Below are 21,728 nucleotides of genomic sequence, written 5' to 3'. Positions count from 1 at the left end.
GATGATCCTCTTCCGTAGGCCGCGGTTCCGCAGTGGATCGTCAGGGTTGAGGACCTTCCGTCGCGCTCCTGTGACGTCGGCGTCTGCTGGGCTCCTTCCAGGACCTTACGCAACGTCCTGACGTGAGGCGGGGCTTCAGTTCTCGCGCGCTTTCAGAGTCCACGCCCCTTTTCTTCCCGCGCGGCTTCTTCAAGATGGCGTCCAACGGCGGGAAAACTCCACGGATGGCAGGAAGAAGGCAGAAGATGGCGCCGGATGGCGGGAAAACTTCACGGATGGCGGGAAGAAGGCAGAAGATGGCGCCGGATGGCGGGAATCTTCACCACAGGTAAGTTTAACAGTCTTCTTTCAGGCACGCAGTACCCGGTGGTTGCGGGCACGGAATCCTGCCGACTACGCCAAAGTTGACGCGCCCCTGGGCCTGAGTCGCGCAGCGTTGCGCACGCGGGAGCCTACCCGGAGCCGGATCTGATAGGGGTAGTAGTCTCGTGGCGGTGACCCGGTCCGTGCCCAGGGAGTCAAGCTGAGTGGCAGAGTTTAGCAGAAGATGGTATGGTGTTCGACTACGCCACCCGTTGAATGCGGCTATGAGGCCGCCGCTGCAGGGCAGACCGCTGAGGCCGGTGGTACGATTGTGCAGCGTAGATGGTATAACCCCCAACGGGAGGGGTATGGCCTCAGGGCAGCCGACGTGTTTGAAGGGGGTAGCAGAATAGCATGCAGGTAGCAGGAACCACTCAGAGACGGTGCGGTGTAGTTCAGGGTCTTTACTGATGACAAAGGTAGACCCTCCCGGAGTACTGGCTAGCGATCGGGGCCTGGTCAGTCCGTGAGCAGATGGGATCTCCCCTGGCCAGGCGGAGTTGTAGGCCTCCCCAACTAATTGTACTCTTCTGGCTACCTTGCTAGAGGCGGGTAAAAGTAGCCCACGTCCCTGAGTGTACCGTGTGGTGCTCACCCGTATGGCCGGTGACTCGGGGCCTTCTGGTAGCTTCCGCTCCACGACGGCGGTGCTGGTCCCTTGCGTGTGACCGTGCCTTCGGGTTTCTTGGCCAGAGGACCTGAAATCCCCTGCCGGTCGGTTTCTGCTGCTGGGTAAGGATTAGTCCCCACAGCCTCGGACTCCGGGTCCGGTAAGAACTCTTCAATCAGGGCGAGCTCTACAGCTTCCAGCCCCTGACTCCTTTTAGCACTGCTCCCACTGAGCTCCTGATCTTTCTTTCCTATAGCTGCTCCTCTCCAGACCAGACTATGTCTCTGTCTGGGACTCCTCTTCTCCTCTTTCTCTCTAACCCTGACTCAGCCCCAGTCTTATATAGGGGAAGTTCTTCCCCTCCCAGGACTGGGCAGGAGGTGTGGCATGCATAGGATTCCTGGCCAGGAGACCTCCCACCTGCTCTCAGACGTAATATTGCTATTACTGTGGAAACCAGACCCCTGGGGTGCCACACTTATACACAGTACGGTGCACACAAACTATGAATCTCAGTACAGCAACTCTGATCTACTCAACTCTGTACTGAGACATCTAGACTGAAGTTACTGTACAGAGGGCGTCCTTATACACAGTACGGTGCACACAAACTATGAATCTAAGTACAGCAACTCTGATCTAGTCACCTCTGTACTGAGACATATATACTGAAGTTACTGTACAGAGGACGTCCTTATACACAGTACGGTGCACACAAACTATGAATCTCAGTACAGCAACTCTGATCTAGTCACCTCTGTACTGAGACAACTAGACTGAAGTTACTGTACAGAGGACGTCCTTTTACACAGTACGGTGCACACAAACTATGAATCTCAATACAGCAACTCTGATCTAGTCACCTCTGTACTGAGACATCTAGAATGGAGTTTCTGTACAGAGGACGTCCTTATACACAGTACGGTGCACAGAGATCATGGACCTTACTGCAGCAACTCTGATCTAGTTACCTCTGTACTGAGACATCTAGATTGAGGTTACTGTACAGAGGACGTCCTTATACACAGTACAGTGCACAGAGATCATGGACCTTACTGCAGCAACTCTGATCTAGTCACCTCTGTACTGAGATATCTAGATTGAAGTTACTGTACAGAGGACGTCCTTATACACAGTACGGTGCACACAAACTATGAATATCAGTACAGCAACTCTGATCTCGTTACCTCTGTACTGAGACAACTAGACTGAAGTTACTGTACAGAGGACATCCTTATACACAGTACAGTGCACAGAAATCATGAAACTTACTGCAGCAACTCTGATCTAGTCACCTCTGTACTGAGACATCTAGATTGAAGTTACTGTACAGAGGACGTCCTTATACACAGTACGGTGCACACAAACTATGAATCTCAGTACAGCAACTCTGATCTAGTCACCTCTGTACTGAGACAACTAGACTGAAGTTACTGTACAGAGGACGTCCTTATACACAGTACGGTGCACACAAACTATGAATCAATACAGCAACTCTGATCTAGTCACCTCTGTACTGAGACATCTAGAATGGAGTTTCTGTACAGAGGACGTCCTTATACACAGTACGGTGCACAGAGATCATGGACCTTACTGCAGCAACTCTGATCTAGTTACCTCTGTACTGAGACATCTAGATTGAGGTTACTGTACAGAGGACGTCCTTATACACAGTACAGTGCACAGAGATCATGGACCTTACTGCAGCAACTCTGATCTAGTCACCTCTGTACTGAGATATCTAGTTTGAAGTTACTGTACAGAGGACGTCCTTATACACAGTACGGTGCACACAAACTATGAATATCAGTACAGCAACTCTGATCTCGTTACCTCTGTACTGAGACAACTAGACTGAAGTTACTGTACAGAGGACATCCTTATACACAGTACAGTGCACAGAGATCATGGACCTTACTGCAGCAACTCTGATCTAGTCACCTCTGTACTGAGACATCTAGATTGAAGTTACTGTACAGAGGACGTCCTTATACACAGTACGGTGCACACAAACTATGAATCTCAGTACAGCAACTCTGATCTAGTCACCTCTGTACTGAGACAACTAGACTGAAGTTACTGTACAGAGGACGTCCTTATACACAGTACGGTGCACACAAACTATGAATCTCAATACAGCAACTCTGATCTAGTCACCTCTGTACTGAGACATCTAGAATGGAGTTTCTGTACAGAGGACGTCCTTATACACAGTACGGTGCACACAAACTATGAATCTCAGTACAGCAACTCTGATCTAGTTACCTCTGTACTGAGACATCTATACTGAAGTTACTGTATAGAGGACATCCTTATACACAGTACGGTGCACACAAACTATGAATCTCAATACAGCAACTCTGATCTAGTCACCTCTGTACTGAGACATCTAGACTGAAGTTACTGTACAGAGGACATCCTTATACACAGTACAGTGCACAGAGATCATGGACCTTACTGCAGCAACTCTGATCTAGTCACCTCTGTACTGAGATATCTAGATTGAAGTTACTGTACAGAGGACGTCCTTATACACAGTACGGTGCACACAAACTATGAATATCAGTACAGCAACTCTGAGCTAGTTACCTCTGTACTGAGACAACTAGACTGAAGTTACTGTACAGAGGACGTCCTTATACACAGTACAGTGCACAGAGATCATGGACCTTACTGCCGCAACTCTGATCTAGTCACCTCTGTACTGAGACATCTAGATTGAAGTTACTGTACAGAGGACGTCCTTATACACAGTACGGTGCACACAAACTATGAATCTTAGTACAGCAGCTCTGATCTAGTCACCTCTGTACTGAGACATCTAGACTGAAGTTACTGTACAGAGGACGTCCTTATAGACAGTACAGTGCACGGAGATCATGAACCTTACTGCAGCAACTCTGATCTAGTCACCTCTGTACTGAGACATCTAGACTGAAGTTACTGTACAGAGGACGTTCTTATACACAGTACAGTGCACACAAAGTAAGAATCTCAGTACAGCAACTCTGATCTAGTCACCTCTGTACTGAGACATCTAGACTGAAGTTACTGTACAGAGGACGTCCTTATGCACAGTACGGTGCACACAAACTATGAAACTCAGTACAGCAACTCCCATCTAGTCACCTCTGTACTGAGACATCAAGACTGAAGTTACTGTATAGAGGATGTCCTTATACACAGTACAGTGCACACAAACTATGAATCTCAGTACAGCAACTCTGATCTAGTCACCTCTGTACTGAGACAACTAGACTGAAGTTACTGTACAGAGGACGTCCTTATACACAGTAGGGTGCACACAAACTACGAATCTCAGTACAGCAACTCTGATCTAGTCACCTCTGTACTGAGACAACTAGACTGAAGTTACTGTACAGAGGACGTCCTTATACACAGTAGGGTGCACACAAACTATGTATCTCACTACAGCAACTCCCATCTAGTCACCTCTGTACTGAGACAACTAGACTGAAGTTACTGTACAGAGGACGTCCTTATACACAGTACGGTGCACACAAACTATGAAACTCAGTACAGCAACTCCCATCTAGTTACCTCTGTACTAAGACAACTAGACTGAAGTTACTGTACAGAGGACGTCCTTATACACAGTACGGTGCACACAAACTATGAAACTCAGTACAGCAACTCCCATCTAGTTACCTCTGTACTAAGACAACTAGACTGAAGTTACTGTACAGAGGACGTCCTTATACACAGTACGGTGCACACAAACTATGAATCTCAGTACAGCAACTCCCATCTAGTCACCTCTGTACTGAGACATCAAGACTGAAGTTACTGTACAGAGGACGTCCTTATACACAGTACAGTGCACACAAACTATGAATCTCAGTACAGCAACTCTGATCTAGTCACCTCTGTACTGAGACAACTAGACTGAAGTTACTGTACAGAGGACGTCCTTATACACAGTAGGGTGCACACAAACTATGAATCTCAGTACAGCAACTCCCATCTAGTCACCTCTGTACTGAGACAACTAGACTGAAGTTACTGTACAGAGGACGTCCTTATACACAGTAGGGTGCACACAAACTATGTATCTCACTACAGCAACTCTGAAGTAGTTGCCTCTGTACTGTGACAACTAGACTGAAGTTACTGTACAGAGGACGTCCTTATACACAGTAGGGTGCACACAAACTATGTATCTCACTACAGCAACTCTGAAGTAGTTGCCTCTGTACTGAGACATCTAGACTGAAGTTACTGTACAGAGGACGTCCTTATACACAGTACAGTGCACAGAGATCATGAACCTTACTGCAGCAACTCTGATCTAGTCACCTCTGTACTGAGACATCTAGATTGAGGTTACTGTACAGAGGACGTCCTTATACACAGTACAGTGCACACAAACTATGAATCTCACTACAGCAACTCTGAAGTAGTTGCCTCTGTACTGAGACATCTAGACTGAAGTTACTGTACACAGGACGTCCTTATACACAGTACAGTGCACAGAGATCATGATCCTTACTACAGCAACTTTGATCTAGTCACCTCTGTACTGAGACATCTAGATTGAGGTTACTGTAAAGAAGACGTCCTTATACACAGTACGGTGCACACAAACTATGAATCTCAGTACAGCAACTCTGATCTAGTCACCTCTGTACTGAGACATCTAGACTGAAGTTACTGTACAGAGGACGTCCTTATGCACAGTACGGTGCACACAAACTATGAATCTCAGTACAGCAACTCTGATCTAGTCACCTCTGTACTGAGACATCTAGAATGGAGTTACCGTACAGAGGACGTCCTTATACACAGTACGGTGCACAGAGATCATGGACCTCAGTGCTGCACCTCTGATCTACTCACCTCTTTATTGAGACATCTAGACTAAGGTTACTGTACAGAGGACGGAGGACGTCCTTATACACAGTGCGGTGCACACAAACTATGAATCTCAGTACAGCAACTCTGATCTAGTTACCTCTGTACTGAGACAACTACACTGAAGTTACTGTACAGAGGACGTCCTTATACACAGTACAGTGCACAGAGATCATGGACCTCGGTGCTGCAACTCTGATCTAGTCACCTCTGTACTGAGACAACTAGACTGAAGTTACTGTACAGAGGACGTCCTTATACACAGTACAGTGCACAGAGATCTTGGACCTTACTGCAGCAACTCTGATATAGTCACCTCTGTACTGAGACATCGAAATTGAAGTTACCGTACAGAGGACGTCCTTATACACAGTACAGTGTACACAAACTATGAATCTCAGTACAGCAACTCCCATCTAGCCACCTCTGTACTGAGACATCTAGACTGAAGTTACTGTACAGAGGACGTCCTTATACACAGTACAGTGCACAGAGATCATGAACCTTACTGCAGCAACTCTGATCTAGTCACCTCTGTACTGAGACAACTAGATTGAGGTTACTGTACAGAGGACGTCCTTATACACAGTACGGTGCACAGAAATCATGGACCTCAGTACAGCAACTCTGAAGTAGTTACCTCTGTACTGAGACAACTAGACTGAAGTTACTGTACAGAGGACGTCCTTATACACAGTACGGTGCACACAAACTATGAAACTCAGTACAGCAACTCCCATCTAGTTACCTCTGTACTAAGACAACTAGACTGAAGTTACTGTACAGAGGACGTCCTTATACACAGTACGGTGCACACAAACTATGAAACTCAGTACAGCAACTCCCATCTAGTTACCTCTGTACTAAGACAACTAGACTGAAGTTACTGTACAGAGGACGTCCTTATACACAGTACGGTGCACACAAACTATGAATCTTAGTACAGCAACTCTGATCTAGTCACCTCTGTACTGAGACATCTAGACTGAAGTTACTGTACAGAGGACGTCTTTATACACAGTACAGTGCACAGAGATCATGAACCTTACTGCAGCAACTCTGATCTAGTCACCTCTGTACTGAGACATCTAGATTGAGGTTACTGTACAGAGGACGTCCTTATACACAGTACGGTGCACACAAACTATGAATCTCAGTACAGCAACTCCCATCTAGTCACCTCTGTACTGAGACATCTAGACTGAAGTTACTGTACAGAGGACGTCCTTATACACAGTAGGGTGCACACAAACTACGAATCTCAGTACAGCAACTCCCATCTAGTCACCTCTGTACTGAGACAACTAGACTGAAGTTACTGTACAGAGGATGTCCTTATACACAGTAGGGTGCACACAAACTATGTATCTCACTACAGCAACTCTGAAGTAGTTACCTCTGTACTGTGACAACTAGACTGAAGTTACTGTACAGCGGACGTCCTTATACACAGTACAGTGCACAGAGATCATGAACCTTAGTGCAGCAACCCTGATCTAGTCATCTCTGTACTGAGACAACTAGATTGAGGTTACTGTACAGAGGACGTCCTTATACACAGTACGGTGCACACAAACTATGAATCTCAGTACAGCAACTCCCATCTAGTCACCTCTGTACTGAGACATCTAGACTGAAGTTACTGTACAGAGGACGTCCTTATACACAGTACGGTGCACACAAACTATGAATCTCAATACAGCAACTCTGATCTACTTAGCTCTGTACTGAGACAACTAGACTGAAGTTACTGTATAGAGGACGTCCTTATACACAGTACAGTGCACAGAGATCATGAACCTTACTGCAGCAACTCTGATCTAGTCACCTCTGTACTGAGACATCTAAATTGAAGTTACTGTACAGAGGACGTCCTTATGCACAGTACAGTGCACACAAACTATGAATCTCAGTACAGCAACTCTGATCTAGTTACCTCTGTACTGAGACATCTATACTGAAGTTACTGTATAGAGGACGTCCTTATACACAGTACAGTGCACACAAACTATGAATCTCAGTACAGCAACTCCCATCTAGTTACCTCTGTACTGAGACATCTAGACTGAAGTTACTGTATAGAGGACGTCCTTATACACAGTACAGTGCACAGAGATCTTGGACCTTACTGCAGCAACTCTGATCTAGTCACCTCTGTACTGAGACATCTAGATTGAGGTTACTGTACAGAGGACGTCCTTATACACAGTACGGTGCACACAAACTATGAATCTCACTACAGCAACTCTGATCTAGTCACCTCTGTACTGAGACATCTAGACTGAAGTTACTGTACAGAGGACGTCCTTATACACAGTACAGTGCACAGAGATCATGATCCTTACTGCAGAAACTTTGATCTAGTCACCTCTGTACTGAGACATCTAGATTGAAGTTACTGTACAGAGGACGTCCTTATACACAGTACAGTGCACACAAACTATGAATCTCAGTACAGAAACTCTGATCTAGTCACCTCTGTACTGAGACATCTAGACTGAAGTTACTGTACAGAGGACGTCCTTATACACAGTAGGGTGCACACAAACTATGAATCTCAGTACAGCAACTCTGATCTAGTTACCTCTGTACTGAGATATCTAGATTGAGGTTACTGTACAGAGGACGTCCTTATACACAGTACGGTGCACACAAACTATGAATCTCAGTACAGCAACTCCCATCTAGTTACCTCTGTACTGAGACATCTAGACTGAAGTAACTGTACAGAGGACATCCTTATACACAGTACAGTGCACAGAGATCTTGGACCTTACTGCAGCAACTCTGATCTAGTCACCTCTGTACTGAGACATCGAAATTGAAGTTACCGTACAGAGGACGTCCTTATACACAGTACAGTGTATACAAACTATGAATCTCAGTACAGCAACTCCCATCTAGCCACCTCTGTACTGAGATATCTAGATTGAGGTTACTGTACAGAGGACGTCCTTATACACAGTACGGTGCACACAAACTATGAATCTCAGTACAGCAACTCCCATCTAGTTACCTCTGTACTGAGACATCTAGATTGAGGTTACTGTACAGAGGACGTCCTTATACACAGTACAGTGCACAGAGATCATGATCCTTACTGCAGCAACTTTGATCTAGTTACCTCTGTACTGTGACAACTAGACTGAAGTTACTGTACACAGGACGTCCTTATACACAGTACAGTGCACAGAGATCATGAACCTTACTGCAGCAACTCTGATCTAGTCACCTCTGTACTAAGACAACTAGACTGAAGTTACTGTACAGAGGACGTCCTTATACACAGTACGGTGCACACAAACTATGAATCTCAGTACAGCAACTCTGATCTAGTCACCTCTGTACTGTGACATCTAGACTGAAGTTACTGTACAGAGGACGTCCTTATACACAGTACAGTGCACAGAGATCATGAACCTTACTGCAGTAACTCTGATCTAGTCACCTCTGTACTGAGACATCTAGACTGAAGTTACTGTACAGAGGACGTCCTTATACACAGTACAGTGCACAGAGATCATGAACCTTACTGCAGTAACTCTGATCTAGTCACCTCTGTACTGAGACATCTAGACTGAAGTTACTGTACAGAGGACGTCCTTATACACAGTAGGGTGCAGACAAACTATGAATCTCAGTACAGCAACTCCCATCTAGTCACCTCTGTACTGAGACAACTAGACTGAAGTTACTGTACAGAGGACGTCCTTATACACAGTAGGGTGCACAGAGATCATGAACCTTACTGCAGCAACTCTGATCTAGTCACCTCTGTACTGAGACAACTAGATTGAGGTTACTGTACAGAGGACGTCCTTATACACAGTACGGTGCACACAAACTATGAATCTCAGTACAGCAACTCTGATCTAGTTACCTCTGTACTGAGATATCTAGATTGAGGTTACTGTACAGAGGACGTCCTTATACACAGTACGGTGCACACAAACTATGAATCTCAGTACAGCAACTCCCATCTAGTTACCTCTGTACTGAGACATCTAGACTGAAGTAACTGTACAGAGGACATCCTTATACACAGTACAGTGCACAGAGATCTTGGACCTTACTGCAGCAACTCTGATCTAGTCACCTCTGTACTGAGACATCGAAATTGAAGTTACCGTACAGAGGACGTCCTTATACACAGTACAGTGTATACAAACTATGAATCTCAGTACAGCAACTCCCATCTAGCCACCTCTGTACTGAGATATCTAGATTGAGGTTACTGTACAGAGGACGTCCTTATACACAGTACGGTGCACACAAACTATGAATCTCAGTACAGCAACTCCCATCTAGTTACCTCTGTACTGAGACATCTAGATTGAGGTTACTGTACAGAGGACGTCCTTATACACAGTACAGTGCACAGAGATCATGATCCTTACTGCAGCAACTTTGATCTAGTTACCTCTGTACTGTGACAACTAGACTGAAGTTACTGTACACAGGACGTCCTTATACACAGTACAGTGCACAGAGATCATGAACCTTACTGCAGCAACTCTGATCTAGTCACCTCTGTACTAAGACAACTAGACTGAAGTTACTGTACAGAGGACGTCCTTATACACAGTACGGTGCACACAAACTATGAATCTCAGTACAGCAACTCTGATCTAGTCACCTCTGTACTGTGACATCTAGACTGAAGTTACTGTACAGAGGACGTCCTTATACACAGTACAGTGCACAGAGATCATGAACCTTACTGCAGTAACTCTGATCTAGTCACCTCTGTACTGAGACATCTAGACTGAAGTTACTGTACAGAGGACGTCCTTATACACAGTACAGTGCACAGAGATCATGAACCTTACTGCAGTAACTCTGATCTAGTCACCTCTGTACTGAGACATCTAGACTGAAGTTACTGTACAGAGGACGTCCTTATACACAGTAGGGTGCACACAAACTATGAATCTCAGTACAGCAACTCCCATCTAGTCACCTCTGTACTGAGACAACTAGACTGAAGTTACTGTACAGAGGACGTCCTTATACACAGTAGGGTGCACAGAGATCATGAACCTTACTGCAGCAACTCTGATCTAGTCACCTCTGTACTGAGACAACTAGATTGAGGTTACTGTACAGAGGACGTCCTTATACACAGTACGGTGCACACAAACTATGAATCTCAGTACAGCAACTCTGATCTAGTCACCTCTGTACTGAGACATCTAGAATGGAGTTTCTGTACAGAGGACGTCCTTATACACAGTACAGTGCAAACAAACTATGAATCTCAGTACAGCAACTCTGATCTTGTCACCTCTGTACTGAGACATCTAAATTGAAGTTACCGTACAGAGGACGTCCTTATACACAGTACGGTGCACGGAGATCATGGACCTCAGTGCTGCACCTCTGATCTACTCACCTCTTTATTGAGACATCTAGACTAAGGTTACTGTACAGAGGACGGAGGACGTCCTTATACACAGTGCGGTGCACACAAACTATGAATCTCAGTACAGCAACTCTGATCTAGTTACCTCTGTACTGAGACAACTAGACTGAAGTTACTGTACAGAGGACGTCCTTATACACAGTACAGTGCACAGAGATCATGGACCTCGGTGCTGCAACTCTGATCTAGTCACCTCTGTACTGAGACAAGTAGACTGAAGTTACTGTACAGAGGACGTCCTTATACACAGTACGGTGCACACAAACTATGAATCTCAGTACAGCAACTCTGATCTAGTTACCTCTGTACTGAGATATCTAGATTGAGGTTACTGTACAGAGGACGTCCTTATACACAGTACAGTGCACAGAGATCTTGGACCTTACTGCAGCAACTCTGATCTAGTCACCTCTGTACTGAGACATCGAAATTGAAGTTACCGTACAGAGGACGTCCTTATACACAGTACAGTGCACAGAGATCATGATCCTTACTGCAGCAACTTTGATCTAGTCACCTCTGTACTGAGATATCTAGACTGAAGTTACTGTACAGAGGACGTCCTTATACACAGTAGGGTGCACACAAACTATGAATCTCACTACAGCAACTCTGAAGTAGTTACCTCTGTACTGTGACAACTAGACTGAAGTTACTGTACAGAGGACGTCCTTATACACAGTAGGGTGCACACAAACTATGAATCTCACTACAGCAACTCTGAAGTAGTTACCTCTGTACTGTGACAACTAGACTGAAGTTACTGTACAGAGGACGTCCTTTTACACAGTACAGTGCACACAAACTATGAATCTCAGTACAGCAACTCCGATCTAGTCACCTCTGTACTGAGACATCTAGACTGAAGTTACTGTACAGAGGACGTCCTTATACACAGTACAGTGCACAGAGATCATGAACCTTACTGCAGCAACTCTGATCTAGTCACCTCTGTACTGAGACATCTACATTGAGGTTACTGTACAAAGGACGTCCTTATAGACAGTACGGTGCACACAAACTATGAATCTCAGTACAGCAACTCTGATCTAGTCACCTCTGTACTGTGACATCTAGACTGAAGTTACTGTACAGAGGACGTCCTTATACACAGTACAGTGCACAGAGATCTTGAACCTTACTGCAGCAACTCTGATCTAGTCACCTCTGTACTGAGACAACTAGATTGAGGTTACTGTACAGAGGACGTCCTTATACACAGTACGGTGCACAGAAATCATGGACCTCAGTACAGCAACTCTGAAGTAGTTACCTCTGTACTGAGAAAACTAGACTGATGTTACTGTACAGAGGACGTCCTTATACACAGTACAGTGCACAGAGATCATGGACCTCAGTACAGCAACTCTGATCTAGTCACCTCTGTACTGAGACAACTAGACTGACGTTACTGTACAGAGGACGTCCTTATACACAGTACAGTGCACAGAGATCATGAACCTTACTGCAGCAACTCTGATCTAGTCACCTCTGTACTGAGACAACTAGATTGAGGTTACTGTACAAAGGACGTCCTTATACACAGTACGGTGCACACAAACTATGAATCTCAGTACAGCAACTCTGATCTAGTCACCTCTGTACTGAGACATCTAGACTATGGTTACTGTACAGAGGACGTTCTTATACACAGTACAGTGCACAGAGATCATGAACCTTACTGCAGCAACTCTGATCTTGTCACCTCTGTACTGAGACATCTATACTGAAGTTACTGTATAGAGGACTTCCTTATACACAGTACAGTGCACACAAACTATGAATCTCACTACAGCAACTCCCATCTAGTCACCTCTGTACTGAGACATCTAAATTGAAGTTACTGTACAGAGGACGTCCTTATACACAGTACAGTGCACAGAAATCATGAACCTTACTACAGCAACTCTGATCTAGTCACCTCTGTACTGAGACATCTAGACTGCAGTTACTGCACAGAGGACGTCCTTATACACAGTACAGTGCACAGAAATCATGGACCTCAGTGCTGCAACTCTGATCTAGTCACCTCTGTACTGAGACATCTAGATTGAAGTTACTGTACAGAGGACGTCCTTATACACAGTACAGTGCACATGTAGCACCCTGAGGATTCGGCTGCTACAGGGGTATTGCACCTCAGCCAGAGGTGTGATATTCCACTCCCGGGTAAGGGTGGAGTGTGGAACTGAGCTCAGTTAGCTGCATGCACTACACACATCCCATTTCCGGGGAACAGACCGATGGTACTCCCACTAGAGAAATGTGCAGGTACGACAGTGTCTGTTCCTGGCTGGAGTGGGAGGGGGGTGGAACATCCCAGTAGTGTAGGGGCAGATAGGGGGAGCAGCCTGGGTAAAGTTAGGAGCTCATTGGGTGCTGGTCACCTGAGCTCACACATAGAGGGAGTATATAAGGTGGGCACCATCTTAGATCAGGGTCAGTCAGTTGTCAGTCAGCCACAGTCAGTCAGTTGTCAGTCTGTGAGACGTCAGTCTGTCAGAGTGTAACCTGAGAAGCAGAGCAGAGGAGAAGAGAGAGAGACCCAGAGGCGCAGAGGGGACCCCAAGAGCCCATAAGAGAGCTAATAGGGTGAAGGGTCGGCAACAGGGTACCGGATCCCAAGCTGGCAGAGGCTACAGCACACCTTAGCCAGGAACCGGAGGTCGCGGGCAGGATCTGCCACGATCACCCACTAAATCCACCCGGAAGGCAGACCAAGAATAGGGTCAGGGAGCCCAGAGGAGGCTTGACCAACAAGAGGCCCGAGGGAGCCGGACTTAGGTGGATCCCTGGTGGGAACGGCCAGAAGAAGGGAGAGACAGAAAGGAGCTCAGGACCACACTCCGGAGTTGCCTGGGAGTTGACCGAGTCCAGGACCTGGTGGACGCAGCACGGCCTTGGGTGGTCACTGCTGTACACAGTGACCCGAGCAACACCAGTAAGTAAAACCCTGGAACTGCATTTTATGCCTCTGAGTCTCCTTGCTGCACCTTCACAACCACCATCCTCCACGGCTGACCCCCTGAGGCTATACCCCTCCCGTTGGGGGTTATACTACCTAAGCTGCACACACATCACCAGCCTCAGTGGACCCTGCTGCAGCGGCGGCCTTTTGACCGCAAATCAACGGGTGGCGTAGTCGACACAAAGAACTCTAATAACATCTGTAGGACTGCCACACACTGAGTTTGACACCCTGGGCACGGACCGGGTCACAGCCACTCGGAGACTACAACCCCCATCTGATCCGGCTCCGGGTATCCCTAACAACACTGGCCCAGGGGGCGCGTCACACACAAACGATGAATCTCAGTACAGCAACTCCCATCTAGTCACCTCTGTACTGAGACATCTAGACTGAAGTTACTGTACAGAGGACGTCCTTATACACAGTACAGTGCACAGAAATCATGAACCCTACTGCAGCAACTCTGATCTAGTCACCTCTGTACTGAGACAACTAGACTGAGGTTACTGTACAGAGAGGTCCTTATACACAGTACGGTGCACACAAACTATGAATCTCAGTACAGCAACTCCCATCTAGTTACCTCTCTACTGAGACATATAGACTGAAGTTACTGTACAGAGGACGTCCTTATACACAGTACAGTGCACAGAGATCATGGACCTTACTGCAGCAACTCTGATCTAGTCACCTCTGTACTGAGACAACTAGACTGAGGTTACTGTACAGAGAGGTCCTTATACACAGTACGGTGCACACAAACTATGAATCTCAGTACAGCAACTCCCATCTAGTTACCTCTCTACTGAGACATATAGACTGAAGTTACTGTACAGAGGACGTCCTTATACACAGTACAGTGCACAGAGATCATGGACCTTACTGCAGCAACTCTGATCTAGTCACCTCTGTACTGAGACATCTAAATAGAAGTTACCGTACAGAGGACGTCCTTATACACAGTACGGTGCACAGAGATCATGGACCTTACTGCAGCAACTCTGATCTAGTCACCTCTGTACTGAGACAACTAGACTGAAGTTACTGTACAGAGGACGTCCTTATACCCAGTACGATGCACACAAACTATGTATCTCACTACAGCAACTCTGAAGTAGTTACCTCTGTACTGAGACATCTAGACTGAAGTTACTGTACAGAGGACGTCCTTATACACAGTTCAGTGCACAGAGATCATGAACCTTACTGCAGCAACTCTGATCTAGTCACCTCTGTACTGAGACAACTAGACTGAAGTTACTGTACAGAGGACGTCCTTATACACAGTACAGTGCACACAAAGTAAGAATCTCAGTACAGCAACTCTGATCTAGTCACCTCTGTACTGAGACATCTAGACTGAAGTTACTGTACAGAGGACGTCCTTATACACAGTACGGTGCACACAAACTATGAATCTCAGTACAGCAACTCTGATCTAGTCACCTCTGTATTGAGACATCTAGACTGAAGTTACTGTACAGAGGACGTCCTTATACACAGTACAGTGCACACAAACTATGAATCTCAGTACAGCAACTCCCATCTAGTCACCTCTGTACTGAGACATCTAGATTGAGGTTACTGTACAGAGGACGTCCTTATACACAGTACGGTGCACACAAACTATGAATCTCAGTACAGCAACTCTGATCTAGTCACCTCTGTATTGAGACATCTAGACTGAAGTTACTGTACAGAGGACGTCCTTATACACAGTACGGTGCACACAAACTATGAATCTCAGTACAGCAACTCCCATCTAGTCACCTCTGTACTGAGACATCTAGATTGAGGTTACTGTACAGAGGACGTCCTTATACACAGTACGGTGCACACAAACTATGAATCTCAGTACAGCAACTCTGATCTAATCACCTCTGTACTGCGACATCTAGACTGAGGTTACTGTACAAAGGATGTCCTTATACACAGTACAGTGCACAGAGATCATGGACCTCACTGCAGCAACTCTGATCTAGTCACCTCTGTACTGAGACATCTAGACTGAGGTTACTGTACAGAGGACGTCCTTATACACAGTACAGTGCACAGAAATCATGAACCTTACTGCAGCAACTCTGATCTAGTTACCTCTGTACTGAGACATCTTAATTGAAGTTACCGTACAGAGGACGTCCTTATACACAGTACAGTGCACACAAACTATGAATCTCAGTACAGCAACTCTGATCCAGTTAGCTCTGTACTGAGACAACTAGACTGAAGTTACTGTACAGAGGACGTCCTTATACACAGTACAGTGCACAGAGATCATGAACCTTACTGCAGCAACTCTGATCTAGTCACCTCTGTACTGAGACATCTAGATTGAAGTTACTGTACAGAGGACGTCCTTATACACAGTACAGTGCACACAAAATATGAATCTCAGTACAGCAACTCTGATCTAGTCACCTCTTGTTAAATAGTTAATTATGGATATTCATTTTATTCTTAAATCTGAGTTCTATGCATTAGCCATCGTGTCTAGTTGACATGCGCTATTTGTGTGTTCACTACCATATGTAGAACAGGTGTGCCATATGACTGTGTAGTGCCGGCGTCCCTGCCCTCTGCTAGGCAGGGACGCTGCTCCCCTCACCGCTCTGCTCCGTGCCCGGCTTCCTCCCCCCGCTCTGCTGTCAGCGCGCGCTCCGTCCCGGCGTCCTCCTCCTGCTCTGCTCTCAGCGCGCGCTCCTTCCCGGCCCCTGTGCTTAGGGCGCGCGCGCGCGCGCTCCCCTCCTCTTAAAGGGGCCGCGCGCACCGCCCTAAAGAGTCCCCGGCCAATGGCCGGAGGACTTCATCATATTTAAGGCACCTCCTCCAAAATGGAGGTGCCCGAGCAATGTTGTTTGCACCTGTGTCTCACCTGTGCTTCAGCCCTCAGGTCCCGTTGCCAGTTACCTGCCAGTTACCTGCCAGTTACCTGCCTGATTCCTGCCTGAATACTTGTTACCTGTCTGCCAGTCTGAGGTCCGACGGTCTGCCTTACTACTCCTGTCAGTCTGTCTAAAGGACCAGCCTGCCCGCTCACCTGGGAGCACATATCAGCTACCTGCCTGCTTGCCTGAGGTCCGACGGTCTGCCTTACTACTCCGGTCAGTCTGTCTATGGACCAGCTTGCCCGCTCACCTGGGAGCGCTTCTCCGTTATCTGCCTGCTTGCCAGCCCGGAGGCTCCGTTGTCACGTGCTGTGACCACCAGCTATCTCAGAGACTCTTGCCCGCTCACCTGGGAGCGCATCTCCGTTACCTGCCTGCTTGCCAGCCCGGAGGTCCCGTTGTCACGTGCGGTGACCTCCAGCTATTCCAGAGACTCTTGCCCGCTCACCTGGGAGCGCTTCTCCGTTACCTACCTGCTTGCCAGCCCGGAGGTTCCGCCGTCACGTGCCGTGACCACCTGTTATTCCAGAGACTCTCGCTTGCTCACCTGGGAGCACACATCTACCATCTGCCTGCTAGCCTACCCGGAGGCTCTGCCATCACAGGTCGTACCTACCCTTTACCCAGAGACTGCCCTGATCACTTGCCGTATCTCCCTGTCCGTTCATCCAGAGACTGCCACCCGCTCCCTTACAAGGGCCGCCCCCTTGTATAGTAGCTCAGAGGTTCCGCCTCCCAGACCCGTTACAGTTTGCTCGGGCCATGGAACCCGGTGGCACCCAAGCTCTCTCGCTCTCGGACCTCTGTCTTGAACTGTCCCGTCAGAGGTCCCAACAGGAGTCCATCATGGGTCACCTGCGGAATGTCAATACTCGCCTGAACACTCTGTCTGATCCACCAACAACCTCCGCCAGTGCCATATCTTGCAATCCGGCAGCTCCGCTGCCCACTAATACCATGGTATCCTACCCCGGACCCCGGCTTTCTGCGCCTCCTCGCTTCGGAGGCGACCCCGTCCAGGCTCGGGGCTTCTTAAATCAGTGCACCCTGCATTTTGAACTTTTGTCCTACCAGTTTAACTCCGACCGGGCCAAAATTGCCTTCATCATGTCCCATCTCACCGGGGAGGCCCTGGCCTGGCTGAATCCTCTATGGGAGAGAGGAGACCCCCTGGTTTCCAACTTGCCTGCTTTTCTCACGGCTTTCCGGAAAGTCTTCGACGAACCCGGACGGAAGACCTCATCTGCATCATCGTTGCTACGCCTCCGTCAGGGGAGTCTCACCGTGGGCCAATATGCCATACGGTTCCGTACCCTTGCCTCGGAGCTGGCCTGGGATAACGACGCTCTGGTTTCCGTCTTCTGGGAGGGTCTGTCCGGCCGTATTAAAGATGAACTTGCCGGTCGGGACATTCCTACCACTCTCGATGACTTAATAACTCTTGCCACCCGGATTGACCTACGGTTCCAGGAGCGTGCCAAAGAGGTCACCCGTGAGAGAAGGATTCCACGTTTAGCTCCTACTTTCCAGAAACCCGTCATTCCCTCCATCTCTCCCCAGGTACACTCTCCTGAGCCTATGCAGGTCGACCAGACCAAGATGGTCAAAACCCGTCAGGACTCACGCCGTGCCGAGGGGAGCTGCTTCTACTGTGGCAGTAAGGAGCACCGGATCCGTGCCTGCCCGGAGAGGTCGGGAAACGCCTGTGTCTAGGTTCGCTCAGAGAGGTCCACCTAGACAAGAATAAATCCTCTCCATCCCTGCTGTTGTCAGTTTCGATCATCTACGGGGAGAACCGTTATTTCGAACTAGCCCAACTTGACTCTGGAGCAGCCGGGAACCTTATTTCACAGTCCCTCGTTGAGAAATACCGCATCCCCACCAAACCTCTGGCTGTACCCTTGTCTGTCGCTGCCGTGGATGGGGGCCTCTTACCTCGCCCCATTCAACTCATCACCGAATCCATTACCCTGCAGGTGGGAATGCTGCATTCTGAAAGTATCTCCTTTCATGTTCTGCCTGGACTCTCTCACGCCCTCTTGCTAGGTTTGCCCTGGCTCCAGAGACATGCACCCGTGCTAGACTGGCAAACCGGAGAGGTCCTTCGCTGGGGACAAGACTGTCATAAAACCTGCCTGGTTCCCGTCCATCCCGTCCGTCCCTCTCCTACCCCAGCTAATCTACCTGGACTTCCGATTCCTTATTGGTCTTATGCAGATGTCTTTAATAAAAAGGAGGCAGAGACATTACCACCACATAGACCATACGACTGTCCCATCGATCTGCTACCCGGTACTACTCCTCCCCGTGGGCGTATCTATCCTTTATCCGCTGCTGAGACCCGGTCAATGTCCGAATATATTGAGGAGAATCTGGCCAGAGGATTCATCCGGAAATCTACCTCCCCGGCGGGAGCAGGCTTCTTTTTCGTCAAAAAGAAGGACGGCTCTCTCCGTCCCTGTATAGACTATAGAGGCCTAAACCTGATCACGGTGAAGAATAAGTACCCCCTTCCGCTCATTCCAGAATTATTTGATCGTCTGAGGGGGGCTAGGATCTTCACCAAACTGGACCTTCGTGGGGCGTACAACCTGGTTCGTATTCGTCAGGGGGATGAATGGAAGACGGCATTCAACACCCGGGACGGCCACTATGAATACCTGGTAATGCCCGTTGGTCTCTGTAACGCTCCTGCCGTCTTTCAAGAGTTGGTCAATGACATCTTCCGGGACCTTCTCTACTCCTGCGTAGTGGTGTACCTGGACGACATCTTGGTCTTCTCTCCGGATCTCCAGACTCACCGGACGGACGTTCGTCAGGTCCTGCTCAGGCTAAGGCAGAACCATCTCTACGCTAAATTTGAGAAGTGCCTCTTTGAGCAGACCTCGCTTCCGTTTCTGGGCTACATTATCTCTCAGACCGGCCTACAAATGGATCCTGAGAAACTGTCTGCCATCGAGAAATGGCCCCGACCGGAGGGGTTGAAGGCCATTCAGCGATTCCTGGGCTTCGCCAACTACTACCGCCTCTTCATACCACACTTCTCTTCCCGGACGGCCCCAATTTCTGCGCTCACCCGTAAAGGTACTAATCCCAAAGAGTGGCCACCCGAAGCAGAGGAGGCCTTTCTTTCCCTTAAACAGGCCTTCTCTTCCGCCCCGGTGCTGCATCGCCCAGATGGCAACAAGCAGTTCTTCCTGGAAGTTGACGCCTCCTCCTCTGGAGCCGGAGCGGTACTTACTCAAAAATCATCTTCCGGGAGGATGGTAACTTGTGGCTTCTTCTCTAAACTCTTCTCCTCCTCTGAGCGCAACTATTCCATAGGAGACCGAGAGTTATTGGCCATCAAACTGGCATTGGAGGAGTGGCGTTACCTGCTCGAGGGGGCTCTTCACCCGGTAATAATTTACACTGACCACAAGAACTTGGCTTACCTCCAGCATGCCCAGAGACTTAACCCGCGCCAAGCCCGGTGGTCCTTGTTTTTTGCTCGTTTTGATTTTGTCCTTCATTTTCGCCCGGCTGACAAAAACGTCAAGGCGGACGCCTTGTCTCGATCCTTTCTGGTGTCTGATCTCGAGGAGGATCCGAAACATATCATCGATCCCGCCAGAGTAATGCAGGTGGCTCCCGTGAGTCTAAATCGTCTTCCTCCTGGTAAGACGTTCGTACCAGTACCTGATCGGGAGAAGATCCTACACTGGGGTCATTCGTCTAAACTAGCTGGCCACGCCGGTCAGAAAAAGACCCTCCAGCTTATTACCCGGCACTACTGGTGGCCTAACCTGCACAAGGATGTAATAGACTTTGTTTCTGCCTGTGTGTCCTGCGCCCGCAACAAAGTTCCGAGACACCTGCCGGCCGGCCGCCTCCTACCTCTGCCAGTACCTGCTGCCCCCTGGCAGCATATAGCGATGGACTTCATTACTGATCTGCCCGTCTCTGCCGGTTGTACGGTCATTTGGGTGGTCGCTGACCGCTTCTCCAAGATGGCTCACTTCACTCCACTGCCAGGTCTTCCGTCTGCACCCGAGCTGGCTAAAGACTTTATCCGCCACATCTTCCGTCTTCATGGCCTGCCCCGTCACATCGTGTCGGATCGTGGGGTACAGTTCACTTCCCGTTTCTGGAGAGCCACTTGTAAATTGCTGGACGTCACTCTGGACTTCTCCTCCGCTTACCACCCACAGTCTAATGGTCAAGTGGAGCGGATCAATCAGAACCTGACCAGTTACCTTCGGCACTTCGTTAATGCCCACCATTCTGACTGGGTGGATCTCCTGCCATGGGCCGAATTCTCGTACAACAATCACGAGAGCGAGTCTTCCTCCAAATCCCCGTTTTTTGTAGTCTACGGTCAGCATCCTCGGATCCCGTTTCCCGTCTCCACCTCGGCGGACAATCCGGCTGCGGAATCTCTTGTTAACAAATTTTCCTCCATATGGGAGAGTACCCGGTCCGCACTCCTTCTGTCATCCGAGCGTATGAAAAGACACGCTGACAAAAAACGTCTGGACCCTCCTCAATTCCGCCCTGGGGATAAAGTCTGGCTCTCGTCCAAATATGTCCGGCTCAAGATCCCTTCCTATAAGTTAGGGCCTCGGT

The sequence above is a fragment of the Phyllobates terribilis genome, unplaced genomic scaffold, assembly GCF_046119375.1.
Source record: "Phyllobates terribilis strain yellow unplaced genomic scaffold, ASM4611937v1 Scaffold_386__1_contigs__length_1829782, whole genome shotgun sequence".
NCBI lineage: Eukaryota > Metazoa > Chordata > Amphibia > Anura > Dendrobatidae > Phyllobates > Phyllobates terribilis.
The sequence above is the reverse complement of the archived record's forward strand: the minus strand, read 5'-3'. Positions refer to the sequence as shown.